We start from the raw sequence: 25113 nt of genomic DNA, 5'->3' as shown, positions 1-25113 counted from the left end.
CCACTTGAACTTGTTTTTCATCACGTGTGTGGACATCATGGAGAATCTGTGGAGGAAACTAAAGATTAGGGTGATGACAACGAGGCCCTCCAACCTCAAATACCAGTGAAAACATGCAAGAAGCATGTTTTCATCAAAAATTTGATTTAATGGTAATGAGAATTTTTCGGTTCATAACTGAAAAGGTTTTATTAATTTTTTTAGCATGCAGCATTTTATAGCATGCAAGTAAAAACATGAATTTACATATTGGCAATAACATAAATATCGGCCGACGTTAGTCATTTTTTTCATATATATTGGTATCAGTCCCGTAAATTAATCCAGGGCGATATTAGTCCAGGGATCATGCAAATTTTCACATCGCTGCATCCATTTAAAAAATAAAATAAAATTCACATTCAATTTTCAAACTGATTTTACTACATTTTAACAGAAACAAACTTCTTGGTGGAGCAAATCTAAATTGGATTTTTTTTTTTTTGGTAGTGAATGAGACTGTTTTGGCTGCAGAATCTTTCAATTTGTGTAATGCAACCTGCTCTGCATGCTGTGTTTAGTCTGCTCCTAGCTTAGGGGAAGACAGAGAAAAAAATTCATGAAATGTTATCAGGCAAACATCTGATCCGACATGACTCAAAAAATACACACTTTTATTACAATGTACACACCATAGCAGTCCCAGTATGCCTTTGACTCCCTGTGAAAACATTAAGAGCTTTGAGGATTTAAATCGCTGCTGCTATGAGAATAACTCAACAGGCGAGTGTGAGTTTCAATGAAATGGAAGAATGTTAACGCAATCCATTTCCAGCTCCAGTGGAGAAAGGAGATGACAAATAAAAACAGTTCAGTTTCTTGGCCTGCTTATGTTCCCGGTTGGTGCTTTTCTTCTTCGGTTCTGCCACTGAGCCAGCTGACGTTCGTTCTGTTATGGGTGGACGACAGCATGTCTTTTACTTTTATTTGTCAGGGAGGGAAAACAAAAAACAAAAAAAACACAAAAAGAGCCGTAGAAAATACAAAAATTCAAATCCACCTTCTTTAAATCCATTAAATATTGTCTTTGGTTTCAAAAAATGATAATTTCTTTTTAATAAAACTCGGAGACCATCCGCAAAATTATCACAATGAGCTGAAACAGCTGAATAGACAATAGTGGATTAAAACTCAAACAGCACAAAAGTCTCAAGTCCCCCGCTATTATTATCCCTATCAGTTTGCAGCATTCTGCTGCTTTTTAAATCTGCCCTTCTTTTTCAGCTGCATGGCATGCAATTATTAACGAGATCAAAGCGAATGAAAGGCCTTCTGCGTCAGCGAGGTTGAGCTCGGGGAGCCGACTGACACTAAGTGATAACGGCAAAGCAATGGATTGTTTTTGCCTCTGCATGCAGTGCCATACACGCGAAATACGAGCTTTGTAGCTGCTAACCAAGAGTTGCTGTCAGTTGTTATCTTGGGTAGTAATTCAAATACAGCATGAACTTTTGCATAGCCTCTTTAAAACTATTAAGAAGTCTTCAACTCTGTGAAGTGACATGAAGATTTAAGGTTACAAAATGCAAACTATGAAATAAAAAGAATTAAGTAAGCTGAAAAAAATAAGGTTAGAGACATGAATATGATTATGGCTTTTGGAAGCAGGTTTATCCTCTAAACACCACACTGCACTGAACAGCAATACCACCAATCCAAGGTAATCAGCTGGCTTATTGATAAACCCCTCTTTAATTTTGGGTGATTGATAATCAGCCAATACTTGCATACTTCGCATAAACACAAAACAAGTAATTTTAATGTTAATTCATCCATCCATCCATTTTCTGACACCCTTGTCCCTCAGTGGGGTCAGGAGGGGTGCTGGTGCTTATCTCCAACTAGCGTACCGGGCGAGAGGTGGGTTCACCCTGGACAGGTCGCCAGTCTGTCGCAGGGCAACACAGAGACAGACAGGACAAGCAACCATGCACACACACACTCACACCTAGGGGCAATTTGGAGAGGCCAATTAACCTGACAGTCATGTTTTTGGACTGTGGGGGGAAACCGGAGTACCCAGAGAAAACCCACACATGCACAGAGAGAACACGCAAACTCCATGCAGAAAGACCCGGGGCCGGGAATCGAACCCAGAACCTTCTTGCTGCAAGGCAACAGCTCTACCAACTGCGCCACTGTGCATGTTGAATGTTAATTCAATTTTTAAAAATTCTTTAGAAAGAATTTAGTCTGTTTTTTTGTGATAACCTCACACGCCAAGAGGAAAGAGAGTAGCTTGCGATGCTATCTCAAAGCTCTCTGCTAAAAAGCTAAGAAAATATATGCATATATTTTTACCATATTTATTTACCCAATAAATGCAACTGAGTACAAATTAGCAAATATGATGAAAAGTTGTCATTTTATGTTGAAAGTGATAGCTCTTTCAAGTCTTAAACTGCTGCTTTTCTAACCTCCTGTGAAACCAAGCTGTGCTGCACTGTTACCACTTTACCCTATGCAATTAATATACAAGTGTCCAGTTTCTGCCGTGCTTTTAATTGCCTCCTCCTCTATTACAATATACTATTGTTAATATTTTTCTTACCATCTTATAAAAATGTTTTCCTGCTGCATTACTGTCTAATTAGTAATATCAGCATTGGATTTAAATGTTATATCAGCTCTTACAGCAGCACAGCTTAGCTATAACCATCCCTAAGGTGGTTTACTAATGTAAAATTACTTCATAAAAACAGTTAAAAGTAATATTTTTAAAATTTACCTCAAAAGGAGTCCTACGTGGGAATCACTTGTCCTGATATGAAACATATATTACTTGTGTTACACTGCTATGCATAATTTAAAGGGTAATAAAACTTACAAGACCTGGAGCTTGTAATTCTTAAGAAGATGAAGTGATAAGATGACCGCTTCAGATGGCCATTTGGGCCTGTCTGGCAGTAAAAGCGGCAGAAAAAGTCCTTTCCTCCCCATAAGCAGGGCAAAGGACAGCAATAGAAACAGAATGACGACAGATCAGCTTCGACACGTTTTGGAGCCAGAGGAGGGCATTGCGTCATAAAATATTCATCCCAGACAGATATATGATAGCCTAACTAGATCACAGAGAGTAAAGCAGTGAGAGTGATAAAACGGAGCAAAATTAATGAGTGTACAATTCTGACTCACAGTTCAGGTCTGCTTACATGAAGCCAGGCTTGAAAAACCATTATCTAGCAGGGCAACCGTGTCTGGCTCCCTTTGGAGAACAACGTGGAACTGCAAGTTTGAAAAGTACAAAGACGTACAAGGAGGATTTGAATAATTGAAGTCCAGGATCAGGACGTTTTGGGTCAAATTACCTACATTTTTATCTGTTACACTTGTATTTTAAAAACCACAAGTGAAAAAAGTGAAACTTCACAAGTTTTCCTCTGTCATTAAATGTACAAAAGTTACAAATATAAAAATGCTAGTTTTCAAAGATCAAATAATGGATTTTTAATTGTTCTTCAAATATTGACCATCAATAATAAGAGTACTACAGGTCAAATGGCTGAAAAACACCCACTAAACTTTTCCCTTGGTAAGAAAAACAACAACAATTTGGCCGTTAGAAATATACATGAAATACTGTAAAACAGCTGTGAGAAACAAACACTAGCCGCGTTTCTATTACAAATAAGCGCAAAAGTTAGCTGATATTCCGCAAAGTCGAAAAAACACAATTTCAAAATTGTAATGTTTCCATTAAACAAAAACTGCAATTAAAATCACACATGAATAAGCTTGTTCATATGATAAGTCATTAAGAAACACACCGTGCCGTTATCTTCCTACCACTTTTTGTCGTCTCCTTTGTCATTTCTACCAGCAGTAACATCTGGTTGTTGATCATGCCACTCGTTTGATGCAAAAAGAAAGTTTCCGTTGCAGTTTTGCAAAATACAGTAATTTCGACATAGCCCAAAAAAATCCCACCACATTTTAGCTTCAACATTTTTTATTAACAAGAGTTTTTTGGGTGTTTTTTTAATTGCCCTGTTTACATTTAGCAAATTTATTTTCGCAATTCCAAATCTCTCAATTATATGGTCAATGGAAATGCAGCTACTGGTACCATGGAAACGCCTTTATCAAGATAATGCTGATTAAAACTGAAGCTGGAAATTCATCTGTTATGTCTGCAGCTGACTGCAGGCTGAATACCGCATGAAACAATGGTATGTTTAATAAAGGTTATCATATCACAATAATCTAATAATTTATCTTCAATTTGTCCCATTAAAAATGTCAAGTGGTATTAAGATGTGAAACTGATTAGACCTGGAGAGATATGAATAAAGTACACAGCAGACATTTACAAAGTACTGTAAGTCCCACAAACACAGTACAGGAAACCAAAAACTGTGATAGTGATGAAAAACTCCGTCTTTGTGTAAGCCGTCGAACATCCAGAGAGGTTCACTGGAAGGGGATCCTCTATCATGATCAACAACCATGACAAGGACAAAGTTTTGAGAGCAGCGAATGCCAAAAGCAGAGACAATGAGTTCCTATAAACAGCCCTAGAGAGAAGTGAACAAAAACAAGGGATGACAGGAAAGGGAGAATGGGGCTGTGATTGTTAAGTAGAAAATAATGTCTCTGCCCTGCCTGCTCATACTGTCCTCCTTCTTTGGGCTGATTGCTGCATGTCTCTAAAAGCCTCTGTTAGTCTGAAAAAGAACTGCTAAAAGTCCTCTGAGGTAGATGGTGGGGGGAAAAAAGTGCAGACACAGGAGAAGACGAAAAAGCCAGACAGCATGCATTTTATAAGAGCGCCAAAAATCAGAAGGAAAGAAGAAACTCTCTGTTAACCGACATTATCAAGTTTAAGGTGGACTGTGAAGATGTGTATGTCTAGGTCCTCATAAAGCTGCTTGAAAACAAATATAGCCACAGGAAGCAAAGCAAAAACATGCAGAATTAGGAATAGGCTGCTTACTATAAATTCATATTGTTCCTACAGTTTAAAGTGAAATGTTAGAGAAAGTGCCAGAGAGATGGGCGTGTCCTTCAGCTGTTTGGAGGAATGGAGTTCTGTCCCTTCCCCACTTGTTGCTGTTGGCCAGTTAACTGAAAGAAGACCAATACCCTTTCTTTTGCATAACAGAAAAACAAATTCAGCTGTTCTGAATCCTTTACAGCTGCAAAAATGGCAATAAAATTTATAAATTTTTGATTGACAGGTTGGGCACAAATCATATTTTGAGTTATGTCATCAGTGTCCAGTGTGAGCATCTGTTGCTGAGAGACACAACTGAGTAAATATTACACCAATATGAACAATGCAAGTTCCTAACCTATATTGGCCAACAACTACTGCAATCCAAACAGTTCTTCATAATATGAATATTGCCCTGCAATGGCAGCATTTTTAAGATTTACACTCAACTATGTTCAAATTTGAATAACTAGCAAGTGGCTTGATAAGCTTTTGACAGGCTAATTGCTATTAGGAACATGAGTTAAAAACACTGTCTCTGCATTTTATGTATAACGTCCACAAGTAAAATTTGTACAAATATATGTGCACGGCAGCCATGTTGGATTCTGACGTTTAAGTTGGTGAGATCTTTATCTTTCTCACATCCTGGTTATTTTGTCAACTCAAAATGTTTAATTTTTTGTTCAAACAAGCAGCGCAGATTGAAAAAATAATATGCTCTGTCCATTTTAATTATTATTATTATTATTTTTTATTTTTTTAGATAAAATACTACAAATTGAGATCCAACTCTACTGGGAAACCTGTCTTAACAATATGGTCATATTTGGAAAAAAGAAAAATTTTATGTTCTAACAAGTTTGCAAACCACTGTTATTAAAATATTCTTTAATAATAAACAGCTATAAATTAACGTTTTAGCAGCAACAGGACTTTTCTTTTTTAAAATAAAAACCAAGTTGCCAATGTTATATGTTTGCATTTAAAATGTTTGGTATTTATACTGTAAAACAATGACAATTTTACTGGAGGTTATACTAGAAATTATACATCCTTGAAAAATATCTTGATCAATACACCTATTAATTAAACTAATCAATTAATTTAATTTAAGTTTCATTTAACAAACTGTAATGGCAGCAATAAAGTCTGGTTCCACTTTTCTTTTAAAGGTTAAAAACCATAAAACTACTTGGTTTTCCATGGAGCAAATTCAAAGACTAAAGGCGGTACATTTATACTTCAACAGTTCTACACAAACCTTGTCAGTAGCAAAAAGAAAATATGCACCTTTGCTTTCCTGTGAAGTGCTGAGAAAACACCAACATAACCTGAGGCATCTCCTTGCATCCAAAGTATATGCCACCTGAGTGCAATTGTTTCAACAAAATAAAATAAAAGCTGCTCTGATCCTTCGTCTGCACCGGAAGCCTTTCATTCAGGAAAAACAGATTGCATGAAACAGGGAAAGTTGGTGGTAAAAAACAAAAAAACAAATAACAAGCTCAAGATAGTGCTGAGTAATCCCACCATGGATTAGGACTGAAACGATTGTTAATCGATTATTGAAATAATCATCAACTATTGTAGAAATTGATCACTAGTTAACTGGTTAACAGACTCAAAATAAAGGCTATTTGCTTAAAAACAAACATTCACAGGTTTAATTTGGCCAAAAATGTACCAAATATATACATATATTTCGCATTTAAGATAAAATGCTTTCATAAAACATATATTTAACCCAAAACTCCTCAATTGGCTAAAGGAATGCTCTGCTAAGCTATTGCATTTTAGGAAATAAAATGCTTATTTTTTTTATTTAAAAGCCTGTTTATTTTCATCTTCTAAACAAACACTGAACTGAAAATACTTAATATTTCAATAAAGAAAACTGCAAAATGTGACATTTTTTATCCCAATAAACAATTAATTGTCAGAATACTGAATAAATGAATCGATCAATGACATATTTGTTACTTGCAACCCTGCCAGGGATGACAGACAGATCTGCTTTCCCTCTGTTTAATAGGAATCCCATAAATGGGAGAAGGAAAAATCTGCTGGTAGTGCGAAAAAAAAAAAATCTGAGTAGGGAATATCAAGCGTATCGCTCTTTTATATACTTCAACTCTCTTGATCGGTGCAATAGAAGGGATGAGGTAGTCATTAAAACACAGCAAGATGGTGAAGTCCATCAGCACCACGAGTGATGCATAGAAATGAATTCATTAGAAACGTGAACACGGGCATTCCCCGCTGAGTTTTACAGCCTTGTGTTGCTCTTCTATTTTTAGGATGTCAGTCCTAAATTAGCTCTTTGAAGTCTAATCCGTAATAGACACCAGGAACCAAACGCTGCTGGAAGTGAATTTCTTCACTGCTCAGCATGAAAGTGGGACCCTGAATGCGAATATGGATGTTAAATTTCAGAGTGAAGATTTAAAATAAAGCTCAATGTAGTTAGGGATGTCTTGGAAATCACAAAGGAAAAAAAAGTAACATGAAAGTGCGATTTCTCATTTATGTTGTGAACGCAAATGGATTCTCAAAACACGGCAAGTTCTCTCCACCATAAAGGTTGATGTATAATGGTCGTTAAAATCCCCATTGGTAGCAATAAGACTTATGTAACATGGTGACTAATTACTTCCATTTTCTGTTGCGTCTCTTTTGGGAGAAGACAGCGATCCGACAAATCAGAGAGAATATTAAATGTGTGTTATGTTTGTTTTTTTCTTAATTGACCTAATGACATTTATTGCAGCTTTTATTTGCAGATATACTCATTTAGTCACCATTGTACAGGTTGTTAGGAGTCATTAACATCCCATAATTCATCAACATCACTCGCTAATAATCGAGTGCAGCCTTTCAAAGTAAAACTTGCAGCTTTTATGTCTACTACAAGACTTAAGTATCAGTACAGGGTTTCCTCCAGAGAACTTTCCAACCCCAGTGCTCAGGGCGCTAGGGCAGTCATCCAGCTCACCGCCATGTTTCTGAGTTAAAAAAATTTTAAAGTTGACAGAAAATCTGAAAATATTACCTGATAGTCATGCGTTATTGGAAGACTTTAAGATTAAAGTCTAAATACCTAAATACCAACTATAATCTTAAAAAAGGCAATAATTAAAAAAAAACTAAAGTAAATAAACAATGCCAAGCCTGGTGGGGGCACAAGTAAAGCCTGGTGGGCCATCAGGCTTATAATACACTGAAGGAAACCCTGCAGTATCTGAAATGTAAAGATGGGAAGAAAGAAAATGGTGGCCCCACTGGGAGTGTTGCTTAGATTTGCTTCCAAATTACAAATCTCGACTACGTCTTCAAGGTAAGTGCACATCCAGTTGCGTTCGTACTTTTGCTAGTCAGAACAGAAAAGAACACAAAATGCAATATCCCTTAAACATAAAAACAACCAATTTAATCACAGTGCAACATTTTTAACAAATGCGTCTAAAACTAATTTTGTTCACATGAAATTAGTTACCATCATACAGTCCAGATTCCCTCTTCTGGTTCAACATCCTCTGGATCGTCTCTGCCACAAATTATTTAATCTATTCTGAACCCAATTGTGTTTTGGGTTTTAAAAGTGCTGCAAAATCCCTTAGCAGGTCATGCTTCACTCCCCTCTGATGAAGCTCGCACATCTATGCCATCCAGCTAAAAAGTATTTCAACTCCACCAACCATGCATTCCATCAACAGCTGAGCTTGTGGGAAACGTGCAGCAACAGGACATCACAACACTACCAGAACGACGGATCGGGCGATGAAGGCCTTAGGAGAAATATCATGTTGCAACATGACAGGTTTTGGGCATCTATCTTAATGAAGCGTCAGACTGTTGTGAATTTTACCACGTTGCATTGTTTTGATGAGCGAAAAAGATCTGCACAGCATCGGGTTGCCAGACCACATCTGAAACTGAATTTTATTTGGGTACAATATAAACTCAACGCACGTCAAAGCTTCGTAGGAACTGTGCAGACAAAGGCAAAGTGGTGTAATCGACAGGATGTTTCAGTAAATGCTTTATAGAGACAAATGAATTAAAAATCCAGAATGCAACAGAAACCAATCAACTTACGTTTTTGCAGAGGAAAGCAGGAGAACCTATGTTGTCTCTGATCTTGATGTTCCATTTTTCACCTTAAAAGAACTCCTGAAATTTTATAATGCAACTAAAAACATTTTTAAAAAACCAGAACTCAGTCAGTCCAAACAAAGGACGTTCACATTTACAAATATCAGGAAGCAAAACAAAAAGTCTTTGCCTAGTGTTTCAGGTTGACAGGATACAAAATGACGTGCAGTTTCTGGTCAATTTTAACCCTGTCCCACTTTTCTTTCTGAAAATAGTTTTCACTTCCCCTCCCCGCCTCCCGGAAAATCTAATTTCATTTTGGTCATTTGGCGACAGAAGAAAGACTTGGCTCCGCAGGCCCTCTGGCAGGAGGTACCGCAATGTTTCCAAAGAAAAGGGAAACGCCATCAATTTGAGGATAAAAGTTATTACCTTGTGATACTGGAGGGAAACCATCATAAATTTGCATCTGTAAGAGGCTGAAAAAAAAAAAAACTCTTTAGACGTGGAAAAGTTTCGAGATGTTCAAAAAACCCTCAAGGGGTCCGTGATATTTCACTGATAAAGTGTGGCACCTTTTATCACACTTGCCTTCATATCAGATTCAAACTACTGGAACTTTCTCTGCCTGCTGGCCGTAATTCACCACAACAGACTTTTACTGGTCCCACTGTCTGCAGTTAACGCAAACAGTTAAATGCTGGGAATTAAAGAACAGGACGAACCATGAAAACATTTGTACTGCACTCAGACAAACTATTTATGGTATCTAGAAGCCGGCCTTGGATGAATCAGTGCTGTGGGGCCTTTGTAGAGGGGACACATACACACACTCGCAGTGCAGGTCCAGCTGTTAACCTTAAATAAAAAAGAATCCCTCTGATTTTCAGTTCAAATATTCACTTCCTATATCCAAATTTTAAGCTTTTGAGAACATCTATATGCATAAAACCTGAAAAGGATGGGTCCATTAATCTGATTGGTGCAGGTATTGAATCGCTGCACTTCTTTAAAAGTCTGAGTCGAGTGATCTATCTGGTTTAATCATCACTCATTCTTTACAAATGACGCAACTTGACTGCTAACATCTTGACGACATTACCACAACGCTATCCATCTGCCTCCTGGCCGCGTCAGGGGAACAACATTCTTCACAACTGTCCATCATCATAACTAAGTAATCATGCCGTGACCGCCTAAATAAATGGCTGTCTGGAAAATTTGATGGATGGCTAAAACTTTCATCACATGGCTCTTTTTTTTTTTTGATAAATAAATTTTTGCCAGCTTGAAAAACTATCAGTACAGTGTTGCTCACGGGGTTTTCTTTTTAGATTTTAAATGATGAAAAATCTATTCCAGGATTGTAGTTTTTGTTGAGGTTTATTTCATTATCAAGGACAATAAAAATCATAATTCACTAAAAATTACTGCTATTCAACTGAAGCAACTGAACTAGAGGACGGACTTAAATAAGTCAATGAACCTGAATGCTGTAATATCCACATAGTTATGTGTCAGAAGTTCACCTAGAAATGTATGATTCTGGTAAAATATCAGCGTCGGAGTTTCAATAAAAGATTAACCTTTATTCCCATTTATCAAGTATTAACATTAATTCTTGGTGGATCTTACATGTAGCATATTGCTTATTGAGATGAATATCGACTGAAGATTTGTGGTTGACTTCCAGTCTGACTGTTTGACCTCCTAATGTTGTATTAGGTTGATTAAAAGTTGTCTTATAATAAGAATGTTAAAAAAATAAGCAGTAAACAAATTTATTGTCATTTTTAGAAAAAGAAAACGATAGTTTGCATTTCAAGCTTGTTTTAGCATTTTACATTAGCAATTAGCATTACCAATTATAAACATTAGCAAAATTCTGAACTTTGAATCTCAGTTCAAAGTTTTGAATTATACCCGGTGAAGTCTTAATTTATTTTGCTCTGTTGCAATCTAGAAGAACTTTAGGCATGTCATAGAAAATGCATTTTTCTTTAAAATAGTTTCCTACATCTCTGTTCTGCCTCTAACTTCCTTTTAAAACACACAGCCTGTGCTGAAAATAACAAGTATGGAGCCCTCTTCTGTCAGTAGCATAAAACACACTGAAGAGTGTTTTCACTACCACCTGATACCGCAGTGTGGATGGTTTCCGATTTTTGAAATGCTAACCAATCAGTCTTCGATCTGTACCGATCAAGCTGAAAATCTGCCAGTTGTTGCCAAGTGTGTCATTTTGTTTCTGTGTAAATTTCTGATTAACAATAACTACCTAAGACAGGATTGCAACTGATTAATAACAGATAAAGAGATAGGATGGGACTCTGTACAATGATAATGAAACGTCATATAGCTCAGTAGGTTTATTTTCATACTTACTAATAATGCATAATGAACACAATACTCTTTCTGGCTTGCAAACATATTGGTTTAAGATATTGATCATAAATTAAATATGTAAAAGTCAAAGGCTACCATGAAGCATTTCAGCTGCAATGTAGTGTCAGTCTTTTCCTTCTAGTAATCAGCAAGTTAAAATCAACAAAACATGTCTTAGAAAGATCTTATTCAGAAAATGCCTGTGTTTTCTACTTTTCTATAGTTTCTTTTATGCATTTGAATATTTGGAGATATCTGGTTACTTGAAAACATTTGGAGCTCGTCTTAAGTGACCTTGAAACAATGTTTGTCTCCCTCTGAACATTTTTGGGAAGTTTTCCCAACTTGTAAGAGCTCACTATGCACAAGAGCTGAGGAATGCTGGTTTTGAATGATAATCAGACTTGACAGATGTCAGCGGGTGAGGACTGGGGAAGACATTCAGCCCACTTTTCAGCTTTTAGGGGGGCCTAGAATGTAAACACAGCTGAAAAAACATGTCAAAGAGGGTGGGAAGATCAGGGGTCTGGCTGGGAGTTGAGTAGTCACAACAAGCCAACGATACGCAGCAGAGCAGCTCTCTCACTTGTGTGATCCACTCTAAATGCAGGCTACACTAATGTGAAATAGTGTTTTAAATTTTTATATTTCAAATATGATACTAAAGAGGATTTGCATGCTAAATAAACTCTGAATTTACAAAGTCACAAACCTTTCTTTATGCAAACAAGGCAGATAATTCATAAGCAATTTTACACTTGTACATGTCTTAACAGTGTTTAATTGAGTCCAATTAAGATTGTGATGCCCCGGGGCATCATAGTAACTCCATGCTGCTAAAAAAACACATCCATTTTACAATGTTGCCTAAGTTTGTGTGGGAAACATAATTTGTTCCATGCAGTATTAGGCTGCAGATGGAGAAACACATCACTTCGCAATGACTTGACTCGTGATTAGCTCCATTTCTGGTTTGTTTCTCTAACTTCACTACAGTGCTTTATGAACAAAAATGAAATACGACAATAAAGCAGTCAGTCCTGTCCTAAATCTGGATTATGAAGTAAACGAGACACTTTACGCAAAAAAATGTTTTGCAGAAAGTTGGATCTTATGGCTGCAGTTGGTTCTTCTTTTAAAACCACAGAAGGATCAACAGCTTGACATATTAAAACATTTTTCACGAACTAAAGTCTCTCCTTAGATCTCATGAAGTTGTCAGATTTTCTTAGTAAAATTAATCAATTACAATAACCGATTAATAATCTGAAAATGAGCAGATGGATTAATTAAAACATGATCACTAGTAGTGGTCGCCCCAACTCATTTGCCAGCTGTTCCAATCAATATTAGTGGTACTTCCACAACTTCTTTCATCTCTACTTTAAGCTTGGTCTTGCTTTAAGTCCAAATCGTCTCTCCATTTTCAAAGCCTGAGCTGCACAGGCCAGGCCAGAGGCTGAACAGCTGAAACATCAGTCTCGTTAAAGAGACCGCCAAGACGAAGCTGAATTACCAATACAACAATTGGTGGCAAGACCAAAGGACTTAGTGGAGATCGAGTTTAAAGTCACTGGGCAAACTGGTGGATAATAAATCAGAAAATCAGATTACATGACAGCATTGTGAGGTAAGGAATACTATCTATAAAACACTTTATGCATTTTCCCTGATTTGATCCAATTCCAAGTCTTTGAGGTGTTGATTGATACACTGTTTGATATTTTCCAACAGGACATAAACGCACAACACCGTAAAACAAAAAGAAAAAAGATTGTGTTCATAAGTCCATGAGAATCAATGACAACTGATCTTGAAACTGAGTTTTAGCCGATGTCTTATAAATTAATCCAGTCATAAAACTGATGTTCTGATCTTGCACTCTTTCTCGTCCTCACATTACTGTGATCATTAGTCCTTTACCACCATCCTTAATTCTAATGGTAGCCATTAGCTTTAGACATAAATAAATGTGTGACAGCTTAGGAAATATTGGATTTGCCCCTTGTCTTGAATATTTTATGTATTATGGATAAAGAGTCAAAATCTTCCACTGAGTCAGGAAGCACTACTTTCTGCCATGACGTCACCATCTTGTCTCAATAACTAAGAATCAAATTACTTTCTGGAGAGGAAAGTTTTACTTTTCTTTGAGTGCCTCAAAGTTTTAAGAGAATTATTAACTGAATTAATCAGTTTGTGATGTGACTCTTCATAAGTACAGACAAAGTGTCCGCATAGTGTTGTATGAGATTAGCATCGTCAGGCTATTTCTTCGAAAGTTTAGTAGCAGTCATGTAGTTTTGTAGTAGCGCTGTAATATGGAGTGCATTAAAGTTGTGACAAATTTTCTCAAATCAATACTTTCCACAAATCAAAAATGTCCGATGACACCTGCTTTAGCTAAAGCTAAAGGCTTTGCTTCTGCAAATCTTTAGCTGAAACAAGTTTTTAGCATTATTTAGCTAAGCTAAATAATGTAGATAACATTTCAGTGGTTACTATATGGAAGTTATTAATTAATGAAACCAGTAATAGAACAACTGTGGGTTTATTTATAAATTTGAATGAATAGAGCCTGCTTTAGCTGAAGCAGGTCACATGAATAATGTGTAGTTGCGCCCCTACCCATGGCACTTCAACAATATTATTTTACCTTTTATCTGGAAATAGTGTCCGTTTATTCTTGCCATACAGTCTCTGTAATTATTGCTCAAAAGGTCTTGCCATACCAGTTTATTCCTCCGTATTTACTTTAGTTTCTTAGTTTATTCTTGCATTTTGTTCTTCATTAATTTCCATTTAGTTTCATTTGATTAGTATTATCCTCTCTGGGTTTATTGCTATGTCCACTTTAGTTTATTTCCTGTTGCTACATTTATTTTATCGTTTATTGACCATCAGTAATTTTCACTCATCACCTGCTGCACCTCCTAATCATCATGTGTTTCACATCATGTGTTGATTTTTCACTGTTCAGTGTCGGATTCTCTGTTTTTATGCCATAATTCACATCAAGTTCATCGCTCCGTTTTGCCCGCTTCTTCTTTGGCTCAATGTGCGCGGCGTTTTTTGTTTTTTTTAAACTCCCTAAGGTGCAGGGCGGTCGGGAAACATATCGATGGGGAAAAGGCAGACTGACATAAACCTTTTAAAATAACGGAAACAATTTCGATATTCTGATTATTGAAATTAAAAATGCTGTGGTACCGTTGTTCCATCAAACCCGTTTCATGTCGGACCACTTGCAGCTCCGGTGTTAACGCTATAAAATGAACGCTCTCTATCGTGGTATCACCCATGGAGGGATTTCTTTATTTAAATGGGTTCATTTTTCAGAGGGATACAAAGTGAGGGTATCGTGATTTTAGTAATTACATGTTCATAAGAGCGGGTTTCTATTGTCCTTCCATGGAAGCGGGCAGCTTTCAAATGGAAATAAAACACTTTTTAATATAAATTGCTGCTTTGACATGATCACAGAACTACCAAAACATATGTAGCCTACATAAATACCATACAGCAACGTCATCAGCCGATGTAACGCTAAACTGATGCGGAGCTGCGCCATGAAGCTACAAACACTGAATAGAAGAAGAGCTGCCATCGATACAGTTGCAGCCAAGCATGTTTTAATGTTTCACAATACAGTTTTACCAAGTTGCTCAAAGTCTAAACTGGTATTATTGTGGATTTAAGGTGTAAAGTTTACCTTTGACCAAACGCGCCCCAAAGGCATCCCAGCGCCCCCCTTTTGTAAAAATGTCCGCCAGCGCCCCCTGCCGTCCTCTGAACGCCCCCTGGGGGGCGGTACCGCCCACGTTGAGAACTGCTAATTTAGCTAAAGACCTGCTTTAACATTGTTTAGCTTGGTTAAATGAAACTTTAGCAGTATTTAGCTAAAGTAGATATCTTCCTATGTTACTAAAACACAAGGCAAACATGAAATGATGAGGGTGTAGATAACATGTCAGTGGTTACTATATGGAAGTAATTAATTTGTGAAGCCAGTAATAAACTGGAACAACTGTGGGTTTATTTATAAACTAGACTGAACTAAGCAAGTCTTTTCAGGAAAATATGTTTATTTTTACATTTAAAGGCTCTGAGTAAAGAACAGCCAAGCTCCAAACATAATAAACAATAGCAGTTATTTTATTGATGAAACGGAGCATGGTTACGTGTGTGGGAAAGAATGTCCTTATGTTGGGAGCCTTGACTAAGGACTTGAGAGAGCCATGACAGGAATGATGACCTTTTCTCATGCAATGGCACATTCCTACCATAACTAACGTGAAATGGACTCAGGGTAACTAAAGCATGCAACATGGAGACACAACTTAGTGGAATTTATGGGAAACTTCCACCCACCGCTCGTCAAACGCTTTTATCCAACAAGGACCAAAGTGCATCTAAAAAGTTAAAGAAAATAATCCAAGGTCAGGAGGATGGGGTAACACAGATTAGAAGTTCAAGAAGAAGGAGAAGCTAAATCAACAGTTTTCTGGAAGTCATCCGGCGGTCATTGCTTTGTTTACATTTTTGTGCATCATTTGTAGAAATTATCATCCCACCTGTAATTATCCAATTACTGTCATGGTTGGGAAGTGTGTGCGTAGCGTACAACGCAGCATCCACACATCCACTTCCCTGAAACAGTAGTTGCAGGAAAAGGAGCAGAGAGCTGGCCCACAGATCATTTTATATTGATGTCTCAGACATCTGTGACTCTTTGTGAAATCCATTTCTGCTCTCTGATGGGAACTCCAACAGCTGCTAGCTTGCACACTCCACTTAGCAGGACAAACACAAGGGGCTTGTGAGTTGGATGGGGGGTGAAACACAGGAGTATGATAGGACTACGTGCTCTAGACGCCTACTAATTTATTGATCTCTGCTGATTTTAACACAATAGGCTTCAAGGACATAATGGGTAGAGCCTTTTTCTCCTCTTTCACACTTTTTTGCTGCAAGGTAAACACTTTCTATGGTACAATTCAATTAAGTCCCATAAAGCGGGTCCTAATGGGAAAACTGTGCATGATTTACTCCTCAAACGAGAAGGCAAGGGCACTTTCAGGAGCAGAGCCGCAGTGGTAACTCGAGAGGTAAAAAGCACAGGACACATTCCTGTCCGTTCGTCACTGATAATTACAAAGTCGAAACGCAGCGATCGATAAACAGAGGAACTTTACGAGCATCCATGAGTCAAAGAAGTGATGGATCTACACACACGCCGTTTACCGTCAGTCAATAGACATTGACTTTCACAGTACTCTAAACCTCCACTGGGACTGAGGAGCACTTGGCCTCAGATTGCACCGGCCATCTAAACGCAACATTTAAACATTGGTAGAGGACATTTAGCCTGAAGATGAACTGACCAAGGTTTCACTGGTTTACTTTAAACTCTGACCTGCTTGTTGTGACTTAAGATACGGCAATTTTGTTTGTAACTATTAATTTGAACTTTATTTAATCTTTGATCACGACAGAAAAAAACACACTGCAGGTTTCTTGATAAAGGCAACACAAAATGAATGGAGTAGAAGATTATCACTGTTGCTTGAGCTTAGCAGATTAACAAACATGAACCGATTTCCACATTTATGCACTGTAGAATGAAAGTACAATGATACATTTTAAAAAGCTCATGTCTGCTGAAAAGACACAGGGTTGTTGATCATGACTTGTGTGATGTGAAAAAAGTGTTTCAACCCCAGTTTTGTTGAATACGCTCATTTCAATACATTTGAAAAACCACCTCACCCCAGGGAAAAATCCTTTTATCAAAAAAGATTTTGACACAAATTGGCATGTTCACATTAAGCAGATTTGTTTTCGTAATTCTAATTTGTGCAATTACATGGACAATAGAAATGCGGCTAATAAAAGTTTTATTATTTTAAGCAATTATTTTACACAGTGTAACAGAGAGAAGACACTGCAAAGCAGAATTTCAATATAAAAAATACAAATAATTTACAAATTCGCCATGCTTCATGACAGAAGTTAAAATCTCATATTGATAAAAAAAAAAGAGAAACTTTGGTTGTAATACCTTCAGTACTCCGTTTACCTCCTGAAGTCTCACTCTCTCTCACTCTCTTGCAGCTGGAGTGGACCACAAACATCTCTCAAAAATAAACTTTTAAAATATCTTCTCACATCTCTGTACATCCTGTCTTCCTTTCTAAAAACACCCTACTGACAGTAAACATTGTTAAATTTCACTGACAAGCCGGTAGTTTGTTGAATCCACTGTACAGAAAAAATAGGATTTTAAGTTTACGACCGTTTGCTTTTCAAAGAATATCTTTAAAAAAATAAAAATAAAAACAGCATAAAAACGAGCTCAGCAAGTTCAAAATTTTGATTTTGATGGCCAACAGATTGGTGCACCAATATTTATGCCTCAAACATTTTTAATTTCAATCTGAAGACAGCAGTCATTTTTTAATCATCTTTTAAAAAACATGTTGCATGTATATTTAAATTTTTTTTTCTTGTGAAAGTAATCTTATCTGAACTGTTATCAAAGCAAACATGAGAAAAAAACTTTAGCCTATTGTGGAAACACCAGAAAATAGTGCATCCACTATTGGCTGTTTAATGATTGTTAGAAGTCATGTCAGACACATTACTATACTACTCATCTGTTCCAAGTTCATTCAATGTATAGTAAGCTGTAAATCTAATATGATTGCTAATATAATAAAGCCACAGGAAAAACAACTTCTTTGCAGAAACTAAGGATTTTACTGCCATCCGTTTCTAAATACCAAATAAATCTCAGTCTAGCGTGTTTCATAACGTTGGAACACTGAAAGTCTCCCGACATAACAAAATGCAGAAACAGTAACACATTGTGCTGAAACCCTTTCCTCCTGAAGCATTTTCACTAAAACTGCAGTGATTCCCATAACTGTGCAAGAAGAAAAATTAGACAACACACATGGAAATACGATTAACATTTACCGGAAAATATTCAACTCTCCCTTTTTCTGGTTTTCAGAAAGAAACTGCACATCTTAATATAAATCAAAGTCAGTCTTGTTTTATCAAAAGATATGGAAGCGGAACCTTTCTGTTAATTTCACTCAGCTATTTTTCATCACAAAATATCCAATCTTGTGTATTTTAAAACACAAGATTAGATGTTAATCTTTGCAGACTGACACCAAAGTGAAACTGTCACCAGTGTTGTCTGGCAGCAAGGACAGAAACTGAAACACACACTGCTGCCCTCAGGTCTACCTGGAAAACCATGACTAAACAACCGTTGTGTAAACAAGTGAGAATGTTCCTTGTATCACGGTGTGTGCAAGGTATCGTAATGACTAACACGTCAACAACAGTCTGTCTGGGAAAGCTCCACCACAAGTTATGATTTAAGACAACAGCACTTCTTTATGTGTCTTGTCGTACTGTGTAGACTTATTTATATGTATGACCCAGCATGGCATCCTAACCCGCTAAAGGAGAGGAAAAAAAAGAAATCTATAACAAAAGTCCAAGAAAAGCCTGTGGGATTACAGTCATTTTTGATGTACAGCAGAGAAAAAAAACAGGAAGCACTTATGTAAAACTGTCATGCCTGAAGAGATTACACAACAAAGGGATGCAGCAGCCCTGCTGTGATAATTGTTTACCCAGCGAATGATGACAGCTCGGTAATAAAAGGCAGCAGAAAGTGCAACTCGGCTCACCTGCCAGGCGCCGGTTTTCCGTTTCCTCTGAGGCTGAGCGTATCAGCGCCTTGCTGCTTCAGACAAATTCCTCAGCGCATCTTCCGTCTGCACGCGATTTTTTTCCTGCAGAAGAACAAGATGGTTAAAAACGAAAGGATTTATCTTGTGGAACGAAAACTGGCAGGAAAACATTCTCGTTTGACATAAAAGCAGACATTTTTACACCATATGACCACTGAAAACATTGAAACAACTTGTTGACGACGTAAACTTGAAAGAAAAAAAGATAACAAAAATTGTAAGCTCTCATGCTTAAAGCTTGAATTTAACAGATTAGCAAACATGAACCAATTTTCAGCTTGATTGGTCCAATAATTTGAAACTTAAAAAAACTGACCTTTCCATTCTGCTGCCACTGACGAGTGGACATTTATTATATTGTCATTTTGATGCCATTTTCAAATAATATAATGATAATAATGCGAGTTAGCTCTCTCTCAAAGACTAGACTGGAACTGAAAGACATTTTTCAGCAACTGAAAATAAAATTACTCTTGAAAAAATTTTAATCATCAGACTAGCAATTCACTTATCATACAATTAATTGACTAACCGCTTATTGTGACAGGCTTATCAAATCTCAACCAGATTTTCATAACCTATACTGACAGTAAATGCTGCCTTTAGTCTTGCATCTGATGATTACTTCTAGAAGAGGAAGTAGCAGAGGGTAAAGGTTAAAAATATAACCCACAGCTATGACGCTCTCTCAACTCATCGGAAGTGATGAAAATACTGAGGTTTTCACAGTGTAAGATGGACCATAAGCAAATAATAAACAGGTATCTTCTCATAGTAAGCAGCAAAATCATCACACGTCTTCTTGGCATCGTGTGACAACAAGTCTAGACATAAAATAATTAATGTGATCTCTTTGCGGTCAGCGCGTCTCCTGGAGGACCCGACACGAGAACGCGTCTCAGAACAAAACAAAACAAAAACAAAAACAAAAACGTGGCTCCCTCCTTGATGATGCACGATAACAATCACAACAGCGAAAGACAAAAGAGGCTGGAGTGAATTAATAACGCCGGCAGACACTAACGAGCAATTCCCGACCTTTCCTTCAACAACGGGCGTCACGTCCCACTTCTCATTAAAAGCAGTGAGTCAACAGAAATTAGTCAAGAACCACTCCCCTCCCCTTAAATTCATCCCTGCGGGCGTGACATGCTGGTTTCACCCTCTTACCCCGCAGTCTGGCTCAGGCAAGAAAACAAGCTATATAAGGAAATGTTAGTGTTGAGTTCAGCTTGTGGTTCTAAACTATTAGAAGTTAAGGGCCTGGAGGAAGGGAGGCTGTTTATACCGAAAGGTTTTATTATTATTTAGTGCTCTAAGAGGGTGCACTTGATAACATGATTTCATATTTAAGCACATAATCCAACCCAAATATTGGTTTCTTGTGCACACAGTGGGTCAAAAGAGGTGAAATCAAGTTAATATTTGATTTTGTAGTTGTTTTTTTTACGTCAGCGTTTCTATGAAATAATCCCTGGATGGTAATAATAATCCTTACATGTCTGAAGCTCAAGCCAGACATTACTTACATAAGCCAGACATTACTTGCATAATGTGATACAGATGAAGACAATAGAGTTAAAATGCTCTTAGGTTAAAGTGCAGTAATCGGTCTGAAGTGCCCTGAGCAAGAAATAAAAAAAAGAGGATCCAGGTCAAGCCTCCCCTGGGTTGTTGTTTACTCTTGGGTTTTTAGAGCTGACCACTTCCTTCCTCCCGCTCTAATTGGAACAGCACCACAGTTTCTTCTTCTTTTTCCAACAGACGGGCGGTCAAAACATTTCCATGTGTCTGTGTTTGACACACAGCTACCGTGATGCAAACGGTTGTTCCTGCAGGACCTTAGGCTTCACAAACTGTGGTTAGGATGATGCGGCGGACATCTTTTATGTATAAAGCTGAGAAAATATCAGGTCTGGATCCAACCTGGCAATGCACCATAATTGGACGTTACGAATTCATATGCTGTCAAAGCGAGCTTTGAGCGCTGCGTATATGCGGCAAGGCATTTGATGTTAAACTGAAGCAAATACTGAGATCCCCATGAGAAGAAGGAAGAAAAAAAACACATGCCAAGCTCAACACAACCTGGATCAAAGACTTTGCATTATGCTAACCCCCGAAACCACATGTGATATTACAGGATTTGACTGGGAAACACAGAAAAGTTTCAGAGATTCTCGTCATACCAGACAGGCCAAGGCAAAGAAATTTGATTCAAAGTCGTTTAACGCCTTGCTGTCTGCTGTTCTCAGGATCTAAATTCAATTGCTCATTTCTTAATACAAAAGTTTCTTTTGACTACTTACATTTTAACAGCAATAACAGAATTTTAATCTGAACCTTCAATAATGTTCAAATACCAGATGGACGGATTCAACATTTAGTTCATGGGACAGGAATCAAATAGAAGTATTTTTCTGTGTGTGTATATATATATATGTTTTATTTTGGAGAGGATGGGGGGTTAACCTTGATCCATGCTAATCCAAACCTACATAAAAGCCCAAATCAATTTCCAAATTTTTGAGAGTGTAGGAACCCTCTATTCTTTCCCATTAAAATATATAGAATCCCTTGTCCTCCAAAAGGAGCAACATTATTTCTTTAGGCCAATTTTCTACATCTTCAAATTTCATTACTGTGAGAGCATTAAGCAGACTTGCCTTGAACATTGAACTGGTTTAAATGCACATATGTTTGTCCCACTGAGGTAAGTGTGAAGGGTGCATTCACAATCCCCTTTAATCTAACTCTAGCCTATTTGTCTAGAAAGTCCGGTCCGTTTGGTGAGGTGTGAATGTGCAATCAAACTCTGATGAGGACCAAAAAAGCGAACGCTAGTCCGCCTAAAAACCTAGATCTCCGTTTGATTGAAGTGAACTCTGACGCGGTTCAAATGCATATGTGAATGCCAAGCAGACATTGTACCGCTCCAAAAGCAGGAAGTGAACTATAGTGCAGGGCGTTCTGGGAAAATACAACCAAAACAAAAGCACAAGTCTTATTTATTTTTATGTTAGTGGGAAAAATAACTAATGATCTTTTATCAAAGGTAAAAGAGAAATCCTCCAACTGCTAAAATCTGACACCACTCCATTTTTCTTTACATTTCATGAAGACGTAAGCTGTGTTCATGTCTTCTTCAGAGGTTTTCATGTCGTTTCCTTCAGTGGTTTTTTTGTGCACCGCCACCACAGGGGATGTGCAGAGTTTTTAACACTTGGTTTGTTTGACACAGTGCAATTTGAAAGTGAGCCACACCAGCTGAAAATGGAACAAATGTTGCAACTTTGGTCCCCAACAGAACTGAGTCTATCAACTGTGAAAACAGTCTTCATTACCATTTCATCTAAATAATACAAGAGCCCACAGGATGGGCTCCTAGCTGATCCACAATGGATTTAGGAAAAAAACCTTTTGTTCACAACACATCTGGAAACTGATAAACCAAACCCCACAGCAATTTGCTGATAATTTGGAAAATAAATACATATAATACCTCCACTCCAAGCCAATGACAGCATAAGCAAGTGACTATTTTCCCAAAGGTATAGAATCTGGCAAGTGATTGAATTGTTGCAATCATTGTGAAAGAAAGAACATAAAACGTCCAATAAAGGGGAGTGAGGTCGAGTAGCACATTAACGATGTCATAACAATGCATCTGAAGCCAGAGTGGACAAAGTATCGGATTTGATCATAGAGGCAAGGTTTTGCATCACTTTCACATGACATCAGGCACTATATTTAAAAATTATTCTGGAAGACAGAAGGGGAGTGTGACATGCCAAAACCTCTTTAAAGCCACAGGCGTTGCAACGTATTGCTTCCCCCCCAGTGGTATTTATACATTTTCTCCCTGCATACTTCGCGATTGCCTCCACAACTTTCTTTCAGCCGTCTCAGTAGGCGCGCAGTTGAAACCTCGGGGTGGGCAGCTGGCTCTACATCTGACGCATTCGAGGACAAAAGGGAAACTCCGGATTGTCGTGGTGAGGGCAGCCACCCGTGGCACCGCTCACTGGGGTTCTGGTTGTTTATGGTCGGTACTAATTGCAGGTCAGCAAACTCGCTGAGCTTCAGCAACTCCAGCCGGTACAAAAGTATCCGAGGACTGTGGCACTTTTCTCAAGTAAACAGAGAAACTGTGTCGGGATGAAAACCAACAAGATGTCTCTTTGAAATCTGTGCTGTAAAGGAATGCTCGACAAAAACATAGCAGCCCACATAAGCACTTAAAGTTTTAACTTGCATAAATACCCTTACAAGAGACTGAAATTAACATTTTATCCAGTTCCAACCACATCTTTACTTTTTTTATCTTCACAACTATGGCATTTGTGTTGGTGTATCACAGAAAAACATATATATATAAAAAAGCACACTCTTCCCTTTGCTTTGTGTTGACTTGAATCATGTCCATGGTTTTTTCCAATGTAAAGTATATGGTCTAATTATTGATCAAAAGCTACAGTTTAAGTTAGTCTGTGTTGGTTCTACCATCTCAATATCTAAGTAACAAACCTACTTAATCTGTCTTTTGAAAAATGCTGCTCTCATCAGGATGTGTGACCTCTTTGCAGAGCCAAATTCTTGCTGATGCAACAACAGTAAATTAACATGTGCTGCTCAACTGGCTGAGATGTTATTGCCAGTAACTGCAGTGTGTGCAAAGTGAGAACTTTGTTAAACAGTAAGGGTTTAAGTTAAATTGGGGATGCACCATTTGAGCTTTTCCTAATGACTACTGATTTCCATTTTTCTTTGGTCCTCTTCGTTCCAACTTGAGATGATTGTGTGGTATTCGTGCCAGCCCTATTTGGTCCACTTTAATCAAACTTTTGTTTGTTTGCCAAGAAAGTTTGGTTCTTTTGGGGTGGTGTGAACACGCAAACTCTTTTGCAGAGCAAAAAACAAACTCTGGCCCGCCTAACAACCTAGATCTCGGCACGGCAGGTGAACTCTGGCACGGTTCAAATGCATGAAAGTGGAGGTCGTTCCAAAAGCAGGTAGCAAACGAAAGGGCATTCTGGGTAATTATAACATATATAAATGCAAGACTCTAGCACTACTGGGGAAATGGCTTATAGTCTTTTACCAAAAACAAAAGAGAAATCATACACCTGCTAAAATATGACCCTTCTGCATTGTTTAACTTTTGTTAAGGAAATTGGATTCATGTCTTCTTTGGAGGATTTTGTGTTTCCGTCAGTAGTTCTTGGTGCACCAAGTCGAGGAGGGGGACAGGTTGTTCAAAGGGTTTGGATTGTTTGACACAGTGCAGTGTGAAAGTAAACCGCACCAACAAAAAGTGGAACAAATTTTGGTCCCCTATTGAACCGACTCTACTGGACTATCACGTGTAAAAACACCATTGACCATTAATTTTTTGTTCTAACGATTATAGGAAAAACCTGTTCTTTGCACTTATAGATGCAACAGAAAACAACAAGATTATCCCCATTTAGACATCAAAAACTTTGGTTGATGCATTTATAAATGGAAAATAGAAGTAGTGATGGATTTAAGAAAGTAAAATGAGATTTTTCTGTATCTATCCAACAGTTCTTTAATCAGAGCCATGGCCGATTGACTGATGAACATCTAGATTACCATTTTTGCACTGAATTTATATCCTCAGAACTCAAATTGTGAGTTAGAGCAGTTTATATCACACATGAAGAAAACCACTAAAACATTTAGAATAAACAAGCAGGGTGTTATTGTTCTTCATTATTACAAATTGTATTTTTGCTTAAATGCAGAACCTGTCACCATCATGAGTCAGTGCTGTACTGGAACACCGGCCCAGAGAGACATACGCCGGCACAAGGCAGAAATATGCATTCCAACATAAATATGTGCATGAATTAATTCTGTATTTAA

At 37.6% G+C, this 25113-nt stretch overlaps 1 protein-coding gene across 4 annotated transcripts in view; it reads right to left on the bottom strand.

The window, feature by feature from the left end:
- The window catches only part of peak1 (pseudopodium-enriched atypical kinase 1), a 92274-nt gene that overhangs the window by 55797 nt on the left and 11364 nt on the right, over positions 1-25113 (bottom strand). For all 4 annotated transcript variants that reach the window (XM_008411173.3, XM_008411171.3, XM_008411174.3 and 1 more), the window contains exon 2: positions 19162-19266. The gene's annotated coding sequence lies outside the window, so the exon portion shown is untranslated. The remainder of the gene's footprint in view (positions 1-19161; positions 19267-25113) is intronic.

Source organism: Poecilia reticulata, chromosome 6 (genome assembly GCF_904066995.2).
Source record: "Poecilia reticulata chromosome 6, P_reticulata-male-v2, whole genome shotgun sequence".
Classification (NCBI taxonomy): domain Eukaryota; kingdom Metazoa; phylum Chordata; class Actinopteri; order Cyprinodontiformes; family Poeciliidae; genus Poecilia; species Poecilia reticulata.
The sequence above is the reverse complement of the archived record's forward strand: the minus strand, read 5'-3'. Positions and strand labels throughout refer to the sequence as shown.